Source organism: Lolium perenne, chromosome 1, assembly GCF_019359855.2.
Source record: "Lolium perenne isolate Kyuss_39 chromosome 1, Kyuss_2.0, whole genome shotgun sequence".
Classification (NCBI taxonomy): Eukaryota; Viridiplantae; Streptophyta; class Magnoliopsida; order Poales; family Poaceae; genus Lolium; species Lolium perenne.
In genome coordinates, this window is record NC_067244.2 from 22,739,819 (window position 1) to 22,761,047 (window position 21,229).

General features: G+C 46.8%; 1 long non-coding RNA gene across 1 annotated transcript; it reads right to left on the reverse strand.

Annotated features, from left to right (window-relative positions):
* Positions 1-19,243: 19,243 nt before the first annotated feature.
* Positions 19,244-20,520, reverse strand: LOC139836044 (uncharacterized). Its single transcript, XR_011751862.1, has 2 exons — positions 19,964-20,520; positions 19,244-19,863 (listed from the first exon to the last, which is right to left on the reverse strand). It is a non-coding gene; the product is annotated as an uncharacterized lncRNA (long non-coding RNA).
* Positions 20,521-21,229: the final 709 nt, after the last annotated feature.

Genomic DNA, 21,229 nt, shown 5'->3' on the forward strand with positions numbered 1-21,229 from the left:
AGCTTGGGGATGCTGATACGTCTCCGACGTATCGATAATTTCTTATGTTCCATGCCACATTATTGATGTTATCTACATGTTTTATGCACACTTTATGTCATATTCGTGCATTTTCTGGAACTAACCTATTAATAAGATGCCGAAGTGCCAGTTCCTGTTTTCTGCTGTTTTTGGTTTCAGAAATCCTAGTAACGAAATATTCTCGGAATTGGACGAAATCAACGCCCAAGTTCCTATTTTCACCGGAAGCATCCAGAACACCCGGGAAGGACCAGAGGGGGGGCACTGGGCCCCCAGACCATAGGCCGGCGCGGCCCAGGCCCTGGCCGCGCCGCCCTATGGTGTCGTCGCCCCTTCGACCCTCCTGCGCCGCCTCTTCGCCTATTTAAAGCCTCCGTCGCGAAAACCCTGATGCGTTGGACGAAAACCACAGAAACCTTCCAGAGCCGCCGCCATCGCGAAGCCAAGATCTGGGGGACAGGAGTCTCTGTTCCGGCACGCCGCCGGAACGGGGAAGTGCCCCCGGAAGGCTTCTCCATCGACACCGCTGCCATCTTCACCGCCATCTTCATCACCGATGCTGCTCCCATGAGGAGGGAGTAGTTCTCCATCGAGGCTCGGGGCTGTACCGGTAGCTATGTGGTTCATCTCTCTCCTATGTACCTCAATACAATAATCTCATGAGCTGCTTTACATGATTGAGATTCATATGAGTTTGTATCACAATTTATCTATGTGCTACTCTAGCAAAGTTATTAAAGTAGTTCTATTCCTCCTGCACGTGTGTAAAGGTGACAGTGTGTGCACCGTGTTAGTACTTGGTTTATGCTATGATCATGATCTCTTGTAGATTGCGAAGTTAACTATTGCTATGATAATATTGATGTGATCTATTCCTCCTACATATGCATGAAGGTGACAGTGTGCATGCTATGTTAGTACTTGGTTTAGTCTTTTGATCTATCTTACACTATAAGGTTACTAAAATATGAACAAATTGTGGAGCTTGTTAACTCCGGCATTGAGGGTTCGTGTAATCCTACGCAATGCGTTCATCATCCAACAAGAGTGTAGAGTATGCATTTATCTATTCTGTTATCAATGTTGAGAGTGTCCACTAGTGAAAGTCTAATCCCTAGGCCTTGTTCCTAAATACTGCTGCGTTACTACTGCTTGTTTACTGTTTCACTGTGTTACTACTGCTGCAATACCACCACCATCAACTACACGCCCGCAAGCTATTTTCTGGCACCGTTGCTACTGCTCATACTTATTCATACCACCTGTATTTCACTATCTCTTCGCCGAACTAGTACACCTATTAGGTGTGTTGGGGACACAAGAGACTTCTTGCTTTGTGGTTGCAGGGTTGCATGAGAGGGATATCTTTGACCTCTTCCTCCCTGAGTTCGATAAACCTTGGGTGATCCACTTAAGGGAAAACTTGCTGCTGTTCTACAAACCTCTGCTCTTGGAGGCCCAACACTGTCTACAGGAAAGGAGGGGGAACGTAGACATCAGGCATCCCCTTCTTCATCAACAACTTATCAGGTCATCTCTAGTGAAACTATATTTTTATTCCGTCACATCTTATGTACTTTACTTGGAGCGTCTGTGTGCTTTTATTTTCATTTTGTTATCTTAGTTCTCTGAATAAATTAGATCATACCTTGTGTGTGGGAGAGAGACACGCTCCGCTTTTTCATATGAACACTAGTGTTCTTCGCTTTTACTTTTAATGTTCAATGGCGAAAGTTGATCGCTTCACTTATTGCTATTTGGTTGGAAACAAAAAATGCTTCATGTGGTAGTTGGTATATTGTTTTGAATAATTTGATACTTGGCAATTGTTTTGAGCTCTCATAGATCATGTTTAAGCTCTTGCATCATGTAGTTTAAACCTATTAGTGGAGAACTACCGTAGAGCTTGTTGAAATTTGGTTTGCATGATTGGTCTCTCTAAAGTCTAGATATTTTCTGGTAAAAGTGTTTGAGCAACAAGGAAGACAGTGTAGAGTCTTATAATGCTTGCAATATGTGCTTATGTAAGTTTTGTTGTACCGGTTCATACTTGTGTTTGCTTCAAACAACCTTGCTAGCCAAAGCCTCGTACTGAGAGGGAATGATTCTCGTGCATCCAAATCCTTGAGCCAAAACCTATGTCATTTGTGTCCACCATACCTACCTACTATGTGGTATTTCTCTGCCATTCCAAAGTAAATTACTTGAGTGCTACCTTTAAAATTTCATTCTTTGTCTTTAGAATATATAGCTCATGGGAAAATAGCCTTAAAAACTATTGTGGTAAAGAATATGTAGCTTATGTATCTTATTTCTTATAAGTTGCTTGTTGAACGGTAACCATGTTTCTGGGGACGCCATCAACTATTACACTTTTGTTGAATATCATGTGAGTTGCTATGCATGTTCGTCTTGTCTGAAGTAAGGGTGATTTATCATGATCAAATGGTTTGAGTATGCATATTGTTAGAGAAGAACATTGGGCCGCTAACCGAAGCCATGTATCATGGTGGAAGTTTCAGTTTGGACATTAATCCTCAATCTCTTATGAGAATATTATCTGTTGTTGAATGCTTATGCATTAAAGAGGAGTCCATTATCTGTTTTCTATGTTGTCCCGGTATAGATGTCCTTAGTTGAGATCTATGATAAACGAGAAATCAAATGCGATATATCTCCTTGGACCTTTGTACAGGCGGCATAGAGGTACCTGATACATCTCAAACGTATCTATAATTTCTTATGTTCCATGCTTGTTTTATGATGATACCTACATGTTTTGTTCACACTTTATATCGTTTTTATGCATTTTCCGGAACTAACCTATTGACGAGATGCCGAAGTGCCAGTTCCTGTTTTCTGCTGTTTTTGGTTCCAGAAATCCTAGTAAGGAAATATTCTCGGAATCGGACGAAATCAATGTCCAGCATCCTATTTTTCCACGAAGCTTCCAGAACACCCGAGAGCCAGCAGAGGGGGGCCACAGGGCCACCAGACAACAGGGCGGCGCGGCCAGGGCCTGGGCCACGCCCCCCTATTGTGTCACCGCCTCGTCAGCCCTCCGACTCCGCCTCTTCGCCTATATAAAGGTCCCTGACCTAAAACCTCGATACGGAAAAGCCACGGTACGAGAAACCTTCCAGAGCCGCCGCCATCGTGAAGCCAAGATCTGGGGGACAGGAGTCTCTGTTCCGGCACGCCGCCGGGACGGGGAAGTGCCCCCGGAAGGCTCCTCCGTCGACACCACCGCCATCTTCATCAACGCTGCTGTCTCCCATGATGAGGGAGTAGTTCTCCATCGAGGCTAAGGGCTGTACCGGTAGCTATGTGGTTAATCTCTCTCTCATGTACCCCAATACAATGATCTCATGAATTGCCTTGCATAATTGAGATCCATATGATGAGCATTGTATCACTATTAGTCTATGTGCTACTCTTGTGATGTTATTAAAGTATTCTATTCCTCTTTCACGGTGTAATGGTGACAGTGTGTGCATCGTGTAGTACTTGGCGTAGGCTATGATCATAATCTCTTGTAGGTTATGGAGTTAATTATTACTATGATAGTATTGATGTGATTTATTCCCCCTTCATAGTGTAAAGGTGATAGTGTGTATGCTATGTTAGTACTCGGTTTAAATTGCAAAGATCTATTATGCTCTAAAGGTTACTTAAATATGAATGCCGAATGTTGTGGAGCTTGTTAACTCCGGCATTGAGGTGCTCTTGTAGCCCTACACAACGAATGGTGTTCATTATCAAACAAGAGTATCTGTAGCACAAAGGAAGAGAGCTTATTTATTTATGTGATCAATGTTGAGAGTGTCCACTAGTGAAAGTATGATCCCTAGGCCTTGTTTCCAAATACTGCAATCATCGCTTGTTTACTGTTTTACTGCATCTTTACTTCCTGCAATATTACTACCATCAACTGCATGCCAGCAAGCACTTTTCTGGCGCCGTTACTACTGCTCATATTCATTCATACTACTTGTATTTCACTATCTCTTCGCCGAACTAGTGCACCTATATATCTGAAAAGTGTATTAGGTGTGTTGGGGACACAAGAGACTTCTTGTATCGTGATTGCAGGGTTGCTTGAGAGGGATATCTTTGACCTCTTCCTCCCCGAGTTCGATAAACCTTGGGTGATCCACTTAAGGGAAACTTGCTGCTGTTCTACAAACCTCTGCTCTTGGAGGCCCAACACTGTCTACAAGAATAGAAGCGTGCGTAGACATCAGTACCCCTTTGTGACACTTGGTTGAAACATATGTTATGCAATGATAATCCATGTAAATCCAAGCTAATTAGGACAAAGTGCGAGCACTATTGGTTTTCTATGCATGAGGCTTGCAACTTGTAGGATGTCTTATGCATAACACATATGAATTATTACTACAGTTGACAAAATTGTTTCTATGTTTTCAAAATAAAAGCTCTAGCACAAAAATAGTAATCCATGCTTCCCTCTGCGAAGGGCCATTCTTTTACTTTATGTTGAGTCAGTTTACCCACTTCTTTCTATCTTAGAAGCAAACACTTGTGTCAACTGTGTGCATTGATTCTTACATGTTTACTTATTGCACTTGTTATATTGCTTTATGTTGACAACTATCCATGAGATATACATGTTACAAGATGAAAGCAATTGCTGAAACTTAATCATCCTTTGTGTTGCTTCAAACTTTCTACTAAGAATTTATTGCTTTATGAGTTAACTCCTATGCAAGTCTTATTGATGCTTGTCTTGAAAGTACTATTCATGAAAAGTCTTTGCTATATGATTCAGTTGTTTAGTCATTGTCTTTACCATTGCTTCGAATCACTTCATTCATCTCATATGCTTTACAATAGTATTGATCAAGATTATGTTGGTAGCATGTCACTTAAGAAATTATCCTTGTTATCGTTTACCTACTCGAGGGCGAGTAGGAACTAAGCTTGGGGATGCTTGATACGTCTCCAACGTATCTAAAATTTCTTATGTTCCATGCTAGTTTTATGACAATACCTACATGTTTTATTCATTCTTTATATCGTTTTGATGCATTTTCCGGAACTAACCTATTAACAAGATGCCGAGGTGCCAGTTCCTGTTTTCTGCTGTTTTTGGTTCCAGAAAGGCTGTTCGGGCAATATTCTCGGAATTCGACGAAACAAAAGCCAAACATATTATTTCACCGAGACGGACCAGAACACCGAAGGGGAGACGGAGAGGAGGCCCAGGGCCTCCACACCATAGGCTGGCGCGGCCTAGGAGGGGGGCGCGCCGCCCTATGGGGTGGGCCCCCCAGGCACCCCTTGCGCCGCCTCTTCGCCTATTTAATCTCTCGTGACGTGAAAACCCTACAACAATTGAAGAAACTCCGGAAAGACTCCAGGGACGCCGCCGCCATCGCGAAACTCCGTTTCGGCGGACAGAAGTCTCTGTTCCGGCACGCCGCCGGGACGGGGAATTGCCCCCGGAGTCATCTCCATCGACATCACCGCCATCTTCATCGCCGTTGCTGTCCCCCATGATGAGGAGGGAGTAGTTCTCCCCCGAGGCTGAGGGATCTACCGGTAGCTATGTAGTTCATCTCTCTCTCCCATGGTGTGATCTATATGAATATGTAGATGTTACTCTTGTCTATTATGCACTCTAGAGGTTACTTTAATATGAACTCCGGATGTTGTGGAGCTTTTTTACTCCGGCTTGAGGTGTGCTCTTGTAGCCCTACACAATGAATGGTGTTTGTGTTGCCTGCCAAAACCCACCGGCGGGCAGCGGCGAGCAACACGAAGAGCCGGGAGGGTCCCAAGACTGCTGGTGGGCCCTGGTCCCTGGGTCGTCGTCCCGCAATGCTCCGGCACACGTCCTGGCGGTTGCAAGGGCGTGCCACCTGACCTATACCTGGTCAGGAAGGTGATGGATTGCTTCGTTTAGCTTCCTGCATGGTAGACACGTAAACATTTAATACGAGCCCCGATCGGCTCTTAAGTTGTTCTGTGGATCGGCTCAAAGAGTCGATTGCCCCGTGGTTCACATTAGATTTACAACGACACGGGGATCATGCTTTATCAATATCAAGCTAAGCTAATCTACGATAGTATAGGGTTTTCACTGCATAACCGGAACATCCTACGCGTAATTGAGCCTAGCAGATACGTAAGATAATGGAAAACCAACCCTAACGAGGCCTAAAAACCAACATGAACTTGATCCCCGGAACAATCCCTTTAGGGTTTAATAAACCACATCTTACGCACTACCGGATCGTTCAACCCGTTTGTAAGGCCTAACCATGCAGATATTAAACTAATCCTTGCAGAACAAGGAACGACTATAACAGATCGGATCTACTAAACAAAGATAAAGCAAGATGCCGCCCTTACACCTAAAATAGGTGTAAGGACGGCTAGATATCGAGGGGCAGCATAGCTAAGCAAGCATATCAGAAGAACGACGATGCCAGCCCCAAAACATCTAAGATAAGTAGTGTTACTCGCCATCAACAAGGCTTCAGCACGAGTAACACCAGATAACGAATAAACCTATACTGCCTAGATCGCAAGATGCGATCTAGGCAGCATGATGATTACCCGGGAGAAACCCTCGAAACAAGGGGTGGCGATGCGCCTAGATTGGTTTGTTGTGAACGTGATTGTCCTCCTTTCTCAATAACCCTAGATACATATTTATAGTCCGTAGACTTTCTATCTTTTGGAAATACACCTAACCGTGTACGGGCTAAACTCTATCTTTTAATTCTAAACTACCATAATATACAGATACACGGGCAAACTAGCCCAAACTCTCGTGCAAGGCTGCTTCAGAGACGCTCCACGTGTATATTCTCCAAGCCCATCTCAAGTACGGCCCATCTCCTGATTTGGCCAAAATCTGGTGATAACACATGCCCCCTGGTTTTGGTAATGATAATTTCAAAACCACTCTGTTTTTCGTAGGGTCATGTCGTGGCAGAGCAGAACCGCTTCAGTATCTTTCCATCATGATACCCTGTCTTCTCAACTTCTGCACGATTGATAGTTTTGGCACCGCATCCTCGAAAACTGCTCAAGCATTAAATCTCCACTATATCCCCTTTATTTAACCGCGCCGAGCAGTTCGCCTCTTCATCCTCTTGCTCCGTACTAGCCATCGGCAAAAAAACCCTTCCTCTGTAGCCATGTCTTCCTCTTCCTCCTCTGCCTCCTCCGGCCTTTCCTTCGACTCCTCCTCCTCCAGCGAGCTAGAGCCGGAGGTCAATCTGATGGCCATCTACGAGGCTCTCGCCCCCGAGTATTGGGACGCGAGGGATTGGGACTCCTCCATCGAGTCGGAGGACGACGAGTCCCTCACCGATGGGGAAGAAGACCTCCAGTTCCTCGTTGACGGGGAGCTGGAGGCAGCCAGCGACGACGACCTCTTCTCATGGGAGGCGGACCTCTCCTCCGACGAGGAGGAAGAAGAGACGGAGGAGGACTCCTCCTCCGAGGAGTACCCACCGGCCAAGCGCTTCCGCGCTGGGTCGGATGACGACGACGACGACGACGAGGAGGATGAAGCCCCTACCGGTGGCTTCATCAGCAGCGACGAGGAGCCCGCCGGCAGCAGTGCCGACGGCAGCTACGACGGCGACGACAAGGGCAACAACGGCCCGTAGATTAGGGAGTAGTGCAGGGCTAGTAGTGGTAGTGCATTAGGCGTCGGATGATCCTTTTGAGAGCCATCGGCTCTTCCTTGTAAATCGCTCCTTTGAATCAATGAAAAATGTTCTTCCAATTTGATTTTTCAATTGTCCAATTTCAAATCTTCCGATTGTCCAAGCAAGTCAACGCACCAAGAACCGATAACCGCGTATCGGTCTTTCACCATCAAACGCCCATAAGGCTTCTCATTATATTTTGTAGTTCTAGAGTCGATGGCTGCACATCAGCTGTTTTATTCTTAAGTCGATGTCTGTGCATCGGCTATTGCTTTGCACGTATATTTCTTTATCGGCCGATTTCATGTATCGGCCCCCATATTCCATTGTTCATCATCCCCAAACTTGAGAAGGGATTTGTTTTTTTTACTGGCCGATTTCGTGCATCGGCCTCCATATTTCACTGGCCATCATCCCACATACTTGGGAAATATTTCTTGAGATGCTAGCCATTGACGGCTACTGGGAACTTCACCCCATCCAACTGCTCGAGCATGTATGCATTGCCCTTCAAAACTTGGTCAACTTTGTACGGTCCGTGCCAATTTGGAGACCATTTACCATACGCTTTATCCTTAGTCCCCAACGGCAACACAGCTTCCCATACCAGATCACCAACGAGGAACTCCTTCGGTTTCACCTTCTTATTATATGCACGAGCTACCTTGGCTTTGTTCTCCTTGATTTTCTCGAGCGCCCAGAGTCTGAGTTCCGTTGCATTCTCAATGCTATCACTCATCAGGGCTGCATATTCTTCAGTTGTTAAATCATTCTGAAACGTAGTCCGTCTCGAGCTAGCCGTGATTTCCCAGGGCAACACGGCTTCTTGTCCGTAGACCAGATGGTATGGCGAGGTCTTTATTGCTCCATGACACGACATGCGATAAGCCCACAAAGCCTCTGACAACACCTCGTGCCAACGTCTAGGATACTCGTCAATTTTCCTCTTAATCAGCTTGATAAGGCTCTTGTTGGATGCTTCAGCTTGACCATTTGCTTGAGCATAGTATGGAGACGATCGGATCAGCTTGATTCCCATGTCCTCGCAGAACTTTCTAAACTCCTTAGAAACGAAAACCGAACCTCCATCGGTCGTGATAGTCTGGGGAATCCCGAATCTATGAATGACATGCTCCTTCACAAAGCTGATGACATCCTTGGATGCTACTGACTTCATAGGGACGGCCTCCACCCATTTAGTGAAATAATCTGTAATGGCCAGAACCCACTCATGGCCTTTGCTTGATGGAGGATGAATTTTGCCGATCATATCCATGCCCCAACCTCGAAATGGCCAAGGTTTGATGATGGGATTCATCGCTGATGCAGGTACCATCTGAATACTCCCAAACTTCTGACATGCTTGACACCCTTTATAGTACTTGAAACAATCCTCAAGCATGGTGGGCCAATAAAATCCCGATCGCCTGGTCAGCCACTTCATCTTATGAGCCGATTGGTGAGTTCCACAGGCACCTTCATGTACGTCATGTAAGAGCCGATTGGACTCGGTTGGTCCCAAACATTTGAGAAGTAACCCTTCCAACGTCCTGTAGAACATGTCATCCCCAATTAGGACGTACTTCATGGCCTTATATCGTATCCGTTTAGGTGCCCCCCGAGCCGAATCTTTCAAGTAATTGAAAATATCGGCTCTCCAATCATCTGGCTCCATGAACTGCACCTGGACATCGGTTCCATCTGCTACGTCCTTGTATCCTGATGCCATCTGTGCGAGATCGTTCGCCTCGGTATTCTGCGACCTTGGGATCCAACTGAAATTTATATACCTGAACTGTGCCATTAGCTCACGGCATTGCATCCATAATGGGAAGAGCAACTCGCTCTCACATTTGTATTCCTCCGTGAGTTGAGAAATCACCAATTTGGAATCTCCAAAGATCTCCACTGCTTCTGCCCCGGCTTCCAATAGCAACTCCATTCCCTTGCATATTGCTTCATACTCAGCGACATTATTGGTGCAAGGGGTGGGTAACCTGATGGAGAAGGAATATGTTGCCCCCCGAGGCGACACGAGTAGAATGCCGATGCCGGAACCATCATCACAAACCGATCCATCAAAGAACATGGCCCATGCACGCACAGTCAGTGCTGCTATATCAGTGTTTATTCGTTCAGCAATAAGATCGGTCAACGCCTGTCCCTTGACGGCTTTCGCAGGCTGATACCTGATATCAAATTCCGATAATGCAAACATCCATTTACCGAGTTGGCCTTTCAACACAGGAGCCGACCACATATGTTTGATGACGTCTGATTTGCATATGACGATAACTTCTGCTGACAGCAAGATGTGCTGAATCTTGGTGCAGGTGAAAAATAAACAGAGGCACAACTTCTCGATCTCAGGGTACCTCGTCTCTGCATCCAGCATCCTTCTGCTGAGGTAGAAAACTACTCTCTCCAGACCATCGTAAACTTGCACCACCACTGAGGCGATGGAGGTGTCAGCTACTGACAAGTAAATGTAGAATGGCCTGTCTTGCTGTGGCGGAACCAACACAGGTGGCTTCGTTAGATGTGCCTTAATCTCGTCAAATGCTTGCTGTTGCTCTGCCCCCCAGCGAAACTCTTCATCAGCCTTAATTTTCACCAAGCCCATGAATGGCTCGATTCGCCCTGACAGATTGGAGATGAATCGTCTGACGAATTTGATTTTGCCGATGAGACACTGGAGTTCTTTCTTCGTGGTAGGTGGCTTCATCGTTCGCACTGCCTCTTGGCTTTTCAGGCCGATCTCAATTCCGCGTTCATGAACCAAGAAACCCAAGAATTGACCGGCCGTTACACCAAAGGCACACTTCTTTGGATTCATTCTTAGTCCGAACTTTCTAGTTCGGTCCAGGACGTGTCGTAAATCCTCCAAGTGCCCTTCCACTGCAACAGACTTGACCACCACGTCATCAATGTAAATCTCCACCAATTTGCCGATCAAATCATGAAAGATGTAATTCATGGCTCTTTGGTACGTTGCGCCGGCATTTTTCAGCCCAAATGTGATGACTACATACTCAAACAAGCCCACCGAGCCTGGTACTCTGAATGCAGTCTTGTGTATATCTTCCGGAGCCATGAAAATTTGGTTGTAGCCGGCATTGCCATCCATGAAACTTAGAACCTTATGACCAGCAGCTGCATTGATCAATGTCTCTGCTACCGGCATTGGGTACTCATCCTTTGGAGTGGCTCTGTTGAGATCCCGAAAATCTATGGCGACGCACCATCGGCCGTCCTTTTTCTCTACAGGTACGACGTTAGAAATCCACTCAGCGTACCTGCATGGCCTGATGAATCCGGCGTTCAGCATTTTCTTGATCTCTTTCTTGACTTCCGCAAGAATTTCGGCCTTCATCTGTCGTGCTCGCTGCTGGAACGGCCGAAATCCTTTCTTCAGAGGGAGCCGATGCTCGATGATGCTCCTGTCTAACCCTGGCATCTCTGTGTAATCCTAGGCAAAGCAATCTGGGTACTCTTTCAACAGAGATATCATCAGGCTCCTCAGATGCGGACCCAACTTTTTGCTGATAAATGTTGGTCGTGGCTTATCCCCAGAACCAATGTCAATCTCTTCTAGCTCATCAGCTGATGTAAACCCATATCCTAGCTTTCCGTCGCCTGCTAGATCGGTGCTAAACACAGGCAAAACATATTGTGAGGATAATATGGGCCGATTGCCTGAATCGGCCTCCTTTTTCATTGCATTGCTCGATGAGGGTTTACAACTTATTTGTGTCCTACGACAACTACGTGGCCTGCTTGTGGTGAGATCATTGCTTTTTTATTGTGTGGGGCTGATCGCAGGGATCGGCCTTGCCACGTACGTCTACTGACTTTGGACTTGCTACTCCGTCAGGCCGGTGGATAAGACCAGCCTTACCCCGTTTTTTGAAGCTTCGATGCGCTCACAGCCGTCCAAACTGATCCCAGAGATCGGCTCTTGGTCATCTGCATCCCAAATGTTCATGCCAGCTAGTGAGATCTCGATCGAGTCATCTGCATGAACGACCTCTACTTCATCTCCATCCCACTGTATCAGGCATTGGTGCATCGTAGATGGAATGCAGCAGTTAGCGTGAATCCAATCCCTCCCTAGCAGGACAGCGTAGGTGCTCTTGCTGTTGACGATAAAGAACGACGTAGGGATGGTTTTCCGGCCTATGGTTAGATACACGTTCAGAACGCCTTGTGCTTCTGACGCCTGGCCGTTGAAATCGCTTAGTGTGACGTTGGTCTTGATCAGATCTTCGTTAGAGCGTCCCAAACGCTGTAGCATGGAATATGGCATTATGTTGACTGCCGCTCCCGTGTCGACCAACATCTTATTGACAGGCTGCCCATTGATATAACCTTTTAGGTACAGGGCCTTCAAGTGCCTGTAGCTCCTCTCTCGTGGCTTCTCAAAGACAACTGGCCGTGGACCGCAGTCAAACTGTGCTACTGGCACTTCTTCAGTTCTTGGAGCATGAAACTCCGATGGCAGTATGAACACCATGTTTGTATCAGCCGATGCCTGTGCATCGGCTTTTGTCTGCTTGGGGCACCATTCTTTCTTCTGTGGACGCGCCTCCGTCTCCAAAGTTTGCTGAATTTTCACGGCCAGATCGGGCCGTGCTTTCCTCAATGTGTACAGGTACTGTGCTTCGGCTTCTTCCAAGTTACGTAGCCGTTGAACCCTACGCTTCTGAGAATGACTGAGTCCATCAGGGCACCACCTTGGCCGGTGGTACCTATCTTCTTCTTCATCTTCTGAGTCCTCGAAGTCTTCATCTCGAGATGACTCAGCTCGCCGGCTCTGAGGTGGGAGAGGCCCTAGACGTTTGAACACTGACACCTCACTTGTGCCCTTCCTCTGCTGTCTACATTCTGGGCAGTTGTCGATTGTAGGCAATCGGCTCACTCCTGAGTCCCAGCAGTGCTTAAAGAAAGGACAATCCCAGTGTCTGTCCATGTCTTCGTGCTCTCTTGATCTCCCTTTAGCGCGGCATTCGTATCCTTCGTCGTCTCTGTCATATCGACGATGTTTTCTGTCGTCTGCACCAGACCGACGATATCTGTCGTCATCTTCGTCGTACCGCCGACGTCGGTCGTACTGGTACTCATATTTGTTAAGGAGATGCGCGGAGAGTGGTCGTTGATACCGCACGCTTCTCACTTCTTCCACGGTGAGGTACCGTCTGTTATCATATTGGGGCCGGTCGCGTGGATCGGCCTCCTTCTTATCCTTGCCACGGGAGTGACTACTTTCCTCTTTATCTTTACCATGGCGGTCTACAGGCCCTGCCATGTTGATATCGGAAGAGAAACCCGGCTGACGCTTCGTGGCATGGTTGAGCTCCACCATATTGACGCCAGGAAACGGTTGCATGTCTACTTTCATGGCAAACTGACCGAAGATTAATCGGCCTTGTTCTATCGCCATTTGAATCTGTCGACGCAACACTTTGCAGTCGTTGGTGGCGTGGGTGAACGTGTGATGCCATTTGCAGTATGGTCTCCCGTTCAACTCTTGCACCGTAGGGATTTTATGGCCTTCGGGTAACTTCAGCTGTTTTTCCTTCAGCAGCAAATCGAAAATCTGCTCAGTTTTGCTTATATCAAAGTCGAACCCTTTGGCCGGCCCTGGTTGTTTCACCCATTTGCAGGACACGGGTAATGCCCCGCGAGTCCATTCAGCCACGGCGACTTCCTGATGTTCCGCAGTGTCTTCAACTTCATCTGCCTCGACCAGGCCTATCGGGCGCTTGAACTTGTCTTGGTACAATTCTGGGTGGCGCTGTTCATATAATGTTAACTTCTGAACCATGTGTGCCAGCGAATTGTACTCCACTTGGAAAGTCAGATCCTTGAGTGGCGCCGCGAGGCCTGCCACTGCCAGCTCGACTGCTTCTTTTTCAGTTAAACGAACCGAATAACATCGGTTCTTGACAGTTCTGAAACGCTGAATGTATTCAGACACCGTCTCTCCCCGCCTTTGCCGCACCTGCGTCAGATCGGCAATGCCAGCTTCGGTAGCTTCTGAGTGATATTGTACATGGAACTGCTTTTCCAGTTGCTTCCATGTCCGAATTGAATCTGGTGGCAACGAGGTGTACCACCCAAAAGCTGGACCCGTGAGCGATTGTGCGAAGAACCTTACACGTAGCTGGTCGGATGCTGAAACCATGCCCAACTGTGCCAAATATCGGCTCACATGCTCAATTGAGCTAGAGCCTTCCGATCCACTGAACTTTGTGAAGTCAGGGAGCCGATACTTGGGCGGCAACGGGATTAGGTCATATTCATTGGGATACGGCTTGGAATAGCCGATTGTTCTCTTCTTTGGCAGGATACCGAACTGATATCTCAGGATTGCACTGATTTGATCCATGGTATGAGCTGCAGGGGCTGAGCTTTCATAACTCGTTCCGGTGGCATATTTAGCTAGCCACGCCTGTTTCTCAGCATCTGCTCCAGAACTCCCTCCTGCTGTGATCTGGTTCGTGTGTGCCCAATTGTTGCAGTCCGGCACGTATGTGCACACGTATCCATGTGGAATCTCTTTGGGCGGCTCATACAGGAATTGGTATTCGCCAGGATCACCTCCAACCTTGTAGACAACATATGCCGGTGAACCTTGTTGCTGAGCCACAAGCGTGAATGGGAGTTGCGGTCTGGTGTGGAACGGTATCTCTCCCTGGTGAGTCCCTAAGGCAGGTCCTGACGGAGAATATTGATGCTTCATGATTTCCTGAACCACACGGAGCGCAACACCCTCAAAAGCATTCACCAGGCTCTCAGAATGACGATGTAGAGAATGCGCCACCATATAATTGGTTTCCTAGCGCAGGGCTCTGGTGCGCTCTTCCGAAGGAAGAGACAGATCTACTCCATCGAGCACGCCTTCAGGTGTGAATCCTTTGAACCTAATGCCGTGTGAACGGGTTTTGTCGAAAGAGCCGATGAGATCGGCTTCGAAGAGAGCCTTAAGCTCATCATACTTCTTCTTGTGCTCGTCAGGCAGCTCTTCGTACTTGACTGGTTCGCCTGACATCTCAGCTGCAGATGTTGACGTGGTTGTTGCAGACTGTCCCACCGGGCGTGGCAGAATGTGTTGCCTGCCAAAACCCACTGGCGGGCAGCGGCGAGCAACACGAAGAGCCGGGAGGGTCCCAAGACTGCTGGTGGGCCCTGGTCCCTCGGTCGTCGTCCCGCAATGCTCCGGCACACGTCCTGGCGGTTGCAAGGGTGTGCCACCTGACCTATACCTGGTCAGGAAGGTGATGGATTGCTTCGTTTAGCTTCCTGCATGGTAGACACGTAAACATTAAATACGAGCCCCGATCGGCTCTTAAGTTGTTCTGTGGATCGGCTCAAAGAGCCGATTGCCCCGTGGTTCACATTAGATTTACAACGACACGGGGATCATGCTTTATCAATATCAAGCTAAGCTAATCTACGATAGTCTAGGGTTTTCACTGCATAACCGGAACATCCTACGCGTAATTGAGCCTAGCAGATACGTAAGATAATGGAAAACCAACCCTAACGAGGCCTAAAAACCAACATGAAGTTGATCCCCTGAACAATCCCTTTAGGGTTTAATAAACCACATCTTACGCACTACCGGATCGTTCAACCCGTTTGTAAGGCCTAACCATGCAGATATTAAACTAATCCTTGCAGAACAAGGAACGACTATAACAGATCGGATCTACTAAACAAAGATAAAGCAAGATGCCGCCCTTACACCTAAAATAGGTGTAAGGACGGCTAGATATCGAGGGGCAGCATAGCTAAGCAAGCATATCAGAAGAACGACGATGCCAGCCCCAAAACATCTAAGATAAGTAGTGTTACTCGCCATCAACAAGGCTTCAGCACGAGTAACACCAGATAACGAATAAACCTATACTGCCTAGATCGCAAGATGCGATCTAGGCAGCATGATGATTACCCGGGAGAAACCCTCGAAACAAGGGGTGGCGATGCGCCTAGATTGGTTTGTTGTGAACATGATTGTCCTCCTTTCTCAATAACCCTAGATACATATTTATAGTCCGTAGACTTTCTATCTTTTGGAAATACACCTAACCGTGTACGGGCTAAACTCTATCTTTTAATTCTAAACTACCATAATATACAGATACACGGGCAAACTAGCCCAAATTCTCGTGCAAGGCCGCTTCAGAGACGCTCCACGTGTATATTCTCCAAGCCCATCTCAAGTACGGCCCATCTCCTGATTTGGCCAAAATCTGGTGATAACAGTTTGCTATCCAACAAGAGAGTGTTTGAGAGTAGTACTTATTTGTTCATCTATGTGATCATAGGCTTTGCAATCTAGATGTCATATGCTATTCAAGTGCTTTATTATGTGAACTTTGGAGTTACTGTGACCTCGGTGTAATGGTGACAGTGTGTGCGCCGTGTGTAACTCCCTTATGAATTGTGGTGTGTTAGTACCTCCTATGAATGCTCACGGTGACAGTGTGGGGTGTTTACTAGTACTTGGGAATACGCCTTTGAGGTGTGCTTTGCACACTTGCCCAATGAATTTGAGTTCTTTATTCAACAGGAGAGTAGTATGATGAAGTGCTTATTTATATTCAATTATGATTGCAATGTTGAGAGTGTCCACTACAGAAAGTAGGATCCCTAGGCCTTGTTTCCAAATACTGCAAACATCACTTATTTACTGTTTTACTACATCTTTATTTTCTGCAATATTTACTTCAGATCGCAATTACCGTTTACCACAATCTATACCACTTGCGTTTTAATATCTCTTCGCCGAACTAGTGCACCTATACATCTGACAAGTGTATTAGGTGTGTTGGGGACACAAGAGACTTCTTGTATCTTAATTGCAGGGTTGCTTGAGAGGTGACCTCTACCTCCCTGAGTTCGATAAACCTTGGGTGATTCACATAAGGGAAACTTGCTGCTGTTCTACAAACCTCTGCTCTTGGAGGCCCAACACTGTCTACATGAATAGAAGCGTGCGTAGACATCACTTGTCCATGGCGATCTGTGCGGCCCGATATCGCCACCAACACCGGGCGGTCGCCGCTACATCCTCGTGCTCATCGATGACCGCAGTCGATACATGTGGGTGCAGCTCCTTGCTGGCGTGTAGTTGACACACGTGTGTTGGGAACCCCAAGAGGAAGGTGTGATGCGTACAGCAACAAGTTTTCGCTCAGTAAGAAACCAAGGTTATCGAACCAGTAGGAGTCAAGGAACACGTGAAGGTTGTTGGTGACGGAGTATAGTGCAGCGCAACACCAGGGATTCCGGCGCCAACGTGGAACCTGCACAACACAATCACAATACTTTGCCCCAACTTAACAGTGAGGTTGTCAATCTCACCGGCTTGCTGTAAACAAAGAATTAAATGTATAGTGTGGAAGATGATGTTTGTTTGCGAAGAACAGTAAAGAACAAGTATTGCAGTAGATTGTATTTCAGATGTAAAAGAATGGAACGGGGTCCACAGTTCACTAGTGGTTGATACGTCTCAAACGTATCTATAATTTCTTATGTTCCATGCTAGTTTTATGACAATACCTACATGTTTTGTTCACACTTTATGTCATTATTATGCATTTTCCGGAACTAACCTATTGACGAGATGCCGAAGTGCCAGTTCCTGTTTTCTGCTGTTTTTGGTTTCAGAAATCCTAGTAAGGAAATATTCTCGGAATTGGACGAAATCAACGCCCAGCATCTTAGAATTCCACGAAGCTTCCAGAACACCCGAGAGCCACCAGAGGAGAGCCACAGGGGGCCCACACATGGGGCTGGCGCGGCCAGGGCTGGGCCCGCGCCACCCTGTTGTGTGGCGGCTCCGTACCCCCTCCGACTCCGCCTCTTCGCCTATATAAAGGTCCCTGACCTAAATCTTCGATACGGAAAAGCCACGGTACGAGAAACCTTCTAGAGCCGCCGCCATCGCGAAGCCAAGATCTGGGGGACAGGAGTCTCTGTTCCGGCACGCCGCCGGGACGGGGAAGTGCCCCCGGAAGGCTTCTCCATCGATACCACCGCCATCTTCATCACCGCTGCTGTCTCCCATGAGGAGGGAGTAGTTCTCCCCCGGGGCTGAGGGCTCTACCGGTAGCTATGTGGTTAATCTCTCTCTCATGTACCCCAATACAATGATCTCATGAATTGCCTTGCATAATTGAGATCCATATGATGAGCATTGTATCACTATTAGTCTATGTGCTACTCTTGTGATGTTATTAAAGTATTCTATTCCTCCTTCACGGTGTAATGGTGACAGTGTGTGCATCGTGTAGTACTTGGCGTAGGTTATGATCATAATCTCTAGTAGGTTATGGAGTTAAATATTACTATGATAGTATTGATGTGATTTATTCCCCCTTCATAGTGTAAAGGTGACGGTGTGTATGCTATGTTAGTACTCGGTTTAAATTGCAAAGATCTATTATGCTCTAAAGGTTACTTAAATATGAACACCGAATGTTGTGGCGCTTGTTAACTCCGGCTTGAGGGAGCTCTTGTAGCCCTACACAACGAATGGTGTTCATTATCAAACAAGAGTATATGTAGCACAAAGGAAGAGAACTTATTTATTTATGTGATCAATGTTGAGAGTGTCCACTAGTGAAAGTATGATCCCTAGGCCTTGTTTCCAAATACTGCAATCATCGCTTGTTTACTGTTTTACTGCATCTTTACTTCCTGCAATATTACTACCATCAACTGCACGCCAGCAAGCACTTTTCTGGCGCCGTTATTACTGCTCATATTCATTCATACCACTTGTATTTTACGATCTCTTCGCCGAACTCGTGCACCTATACATCTGACAAGTGTATTAGGTGTGTTGGGGACACAAGAGACTTCTTGTATCGTGATTGCAGGGTTGCTTGAGAGGGATATCTTTGACCTCTTCCTCCCTGAGTTCGATAAACCTTGGGTGATCCACTTAAGGGAAACTTGCTGCTGTTCTACAAACCTCTGCTCTTGGAGGCCCAACACTGTCTACAGGAATAGAAGCGTGCGTAGACATCAAGAACTTTTCTGGCGCCGTTGCCGGGGAGGAAAGGTAAAAAGCACTCATACTCCGGTCCCAGGTAACTAAGTACTTTTCTGTTGCCGTTGTGTGTGTGCTCGAAGCTATTTCCTTTAGATCCTGCAATTGCATTTTTTTGTCTCTTGTTAAACACTAGTAAGGCATAAGAGAGTGGATTTGTTGACCGGGTGTATACGTGAGCACGCGTCTAATACCGTTGGATCTATTCCCGCACCATTGGATGCTGCCCATGTCTGTTTGTTCACTAACAGCAACTTCACAGTTCTATTCCATGATGTGAGTGGGACCCGCTTCATGGAGAGAATAAAAAACGAGTTTCTTCTCCAAAACAGAGCATGACAAACGATGCCACGAACTGATACAAGTACAACCAATACACACAAGTGCCTTCACGTTTGGCTTTAGCTGCCCGCAAGATCTTTCTCGGACCTCAGTCTTCCAAAATGCGAAAAGATAAGAAAGGGGAAAGTGAATTAAAAAACACACCGATCTCTCTGTTTTTACACCTCAAAAGAATACAGAACAACCAGAGGTTAATCAATGGAAGAAATTTACCACCATAAGAGCGGACACAATATTAAAAGCTAATTATCCAAACTGAACACTAACATAGCCATTCATTAAACAAAAGAAGGCTCCACGAATCAAGACTGAGGCAGTTTGATCCATGCCTCCATGGTCGCACCATACTCCCCAGAATGAGTGCCAATCGAGCGGGACAATGTCCATTCAAGGGATTAAGAAAAGTCAACTGAAGTCATCACCAAATTCACCATCAACAGTGTTCACCGAGGCAAGATTCTGAGAGAATCAGAACAGAGAAATTAATAAAACAGACATGGAGATCTGGCATCCTCTCGATGAAGTGCACCGTGGCGTTCCTGGGCATCCATTGGCGTCCACTCCCTATCCAAGCAAGTGAGGAGCGAGCAGGGGACTGACGGGGTCGTTGGAGACAGGCGTGGAAGACGCCGTTGCAGCCGGCGAAGGCGGCGCGGAGGCTGTCGTAGTTGAGAAGGTCGGCGCGGCAGAGGGTGAGCCTCTCCTCCGCTCCGTCCAGGGCCAACAAGTGCGCGTTCTTGCTATCGGCTGCACAAATTAACCAGTCAGTCACACGCACGCGCCATGCATTACCAGATCAATGAATCAGCAAAATAATCGACGGAGAACTCAGAGACGATGCGCTTACCAGGATCCCTAGCGGTTCCCCTGACGCGGTAGCCACGGAGGAGGAGCTCCTTCACCACCCAGGAACCAGGGGTCGGCGCCGGTGCCCTGGTCCTGGCCGCCGAGGGCAAGTGCTTCTCCACGGCTTCGACCACGCCTGGGAGAACCGCCCGGGTCTTCCCCTCCTCGCCGACCTCCGCGCGCTGCCCATGTCGACCGTCACGGCCATCACGGGCCACGCCGCCGCCGGGTGCGCGCAGGGCTGTCCGCTTCCCGCCGCAGCTGCCCCGCGCAGAGCAGCCGCCGTCGCGGGTATCGTCCGGGCCATGCTCGTGGTGGAGCCATGGGCGGGCACAGGATATTTGGAATGGGTATTCAAAGTTAAATAAAAAACCAATACAAACCTGAAGGTTAATTTTTTTTTCAATATAGAAGTACAGACTACAGCACAACGATTGGCATATTGTTCAATATAAACCATGATTTGAACAGAAAGGTTCAATCAAAACACCATCTCAACATAGTAAATAAATTGCATGACAAAATTTTCAATACTAAATAGAAAGGTTCTGAAATATTCTATAACAATGACACCATCTCATAATACTAGAGAAATTACATAATAATAGACAAATTCAAAGCACAACTTTGCGACTCTCCAAGGCTTGGAAACGTGATATGATTGCATCATGCTTGGAAAAAGAATTCATTGTCAAGATATGTAACCAAGCAATCATTCAAGTATTGGCCTTCCATCTTGTTCCTCAATTTATTCTTCACATAGTTCATTGAAGAAAAAACTCTCTCCATAGTTGCAGTTGCAACAGGAAGAACTAGAGCCAATTTAAGAAGCTTGCAAACGAGATTATAAGTCTGGTCCTTCTTCGTCTCAACAAGCTTAATGGAAAGATCTGCAATACTTTTTACTTCCCTGAACCTTTCATCTCTATGCATATCAGCTATGAAGTTTCTGAGTTGAAAGGGAAGACGCATTAATTTCATCTTTGAGAAATCTTTGGGATAAAAATGAGAAAGTTTAACCAACTTCTCCTTATTATAAGCAGAAAATGAATGAAGCCATACAAACAAGTAACTCCGTGTTTACCTCATCAAATCGATCATTGAACTCTCGAATTTGTCTATCAACGACACCCAAGAACATATCCACATGGAAGGGATTCTGTTGCTCCAGATGACCCGATCGATCGCGTCGCCGGCGCCGGCGTCCAGCAGCCGGCACAAATTGCTCGCTCGTCGCCTCACGATCTTGTTTGTCGCTGGATCGGTG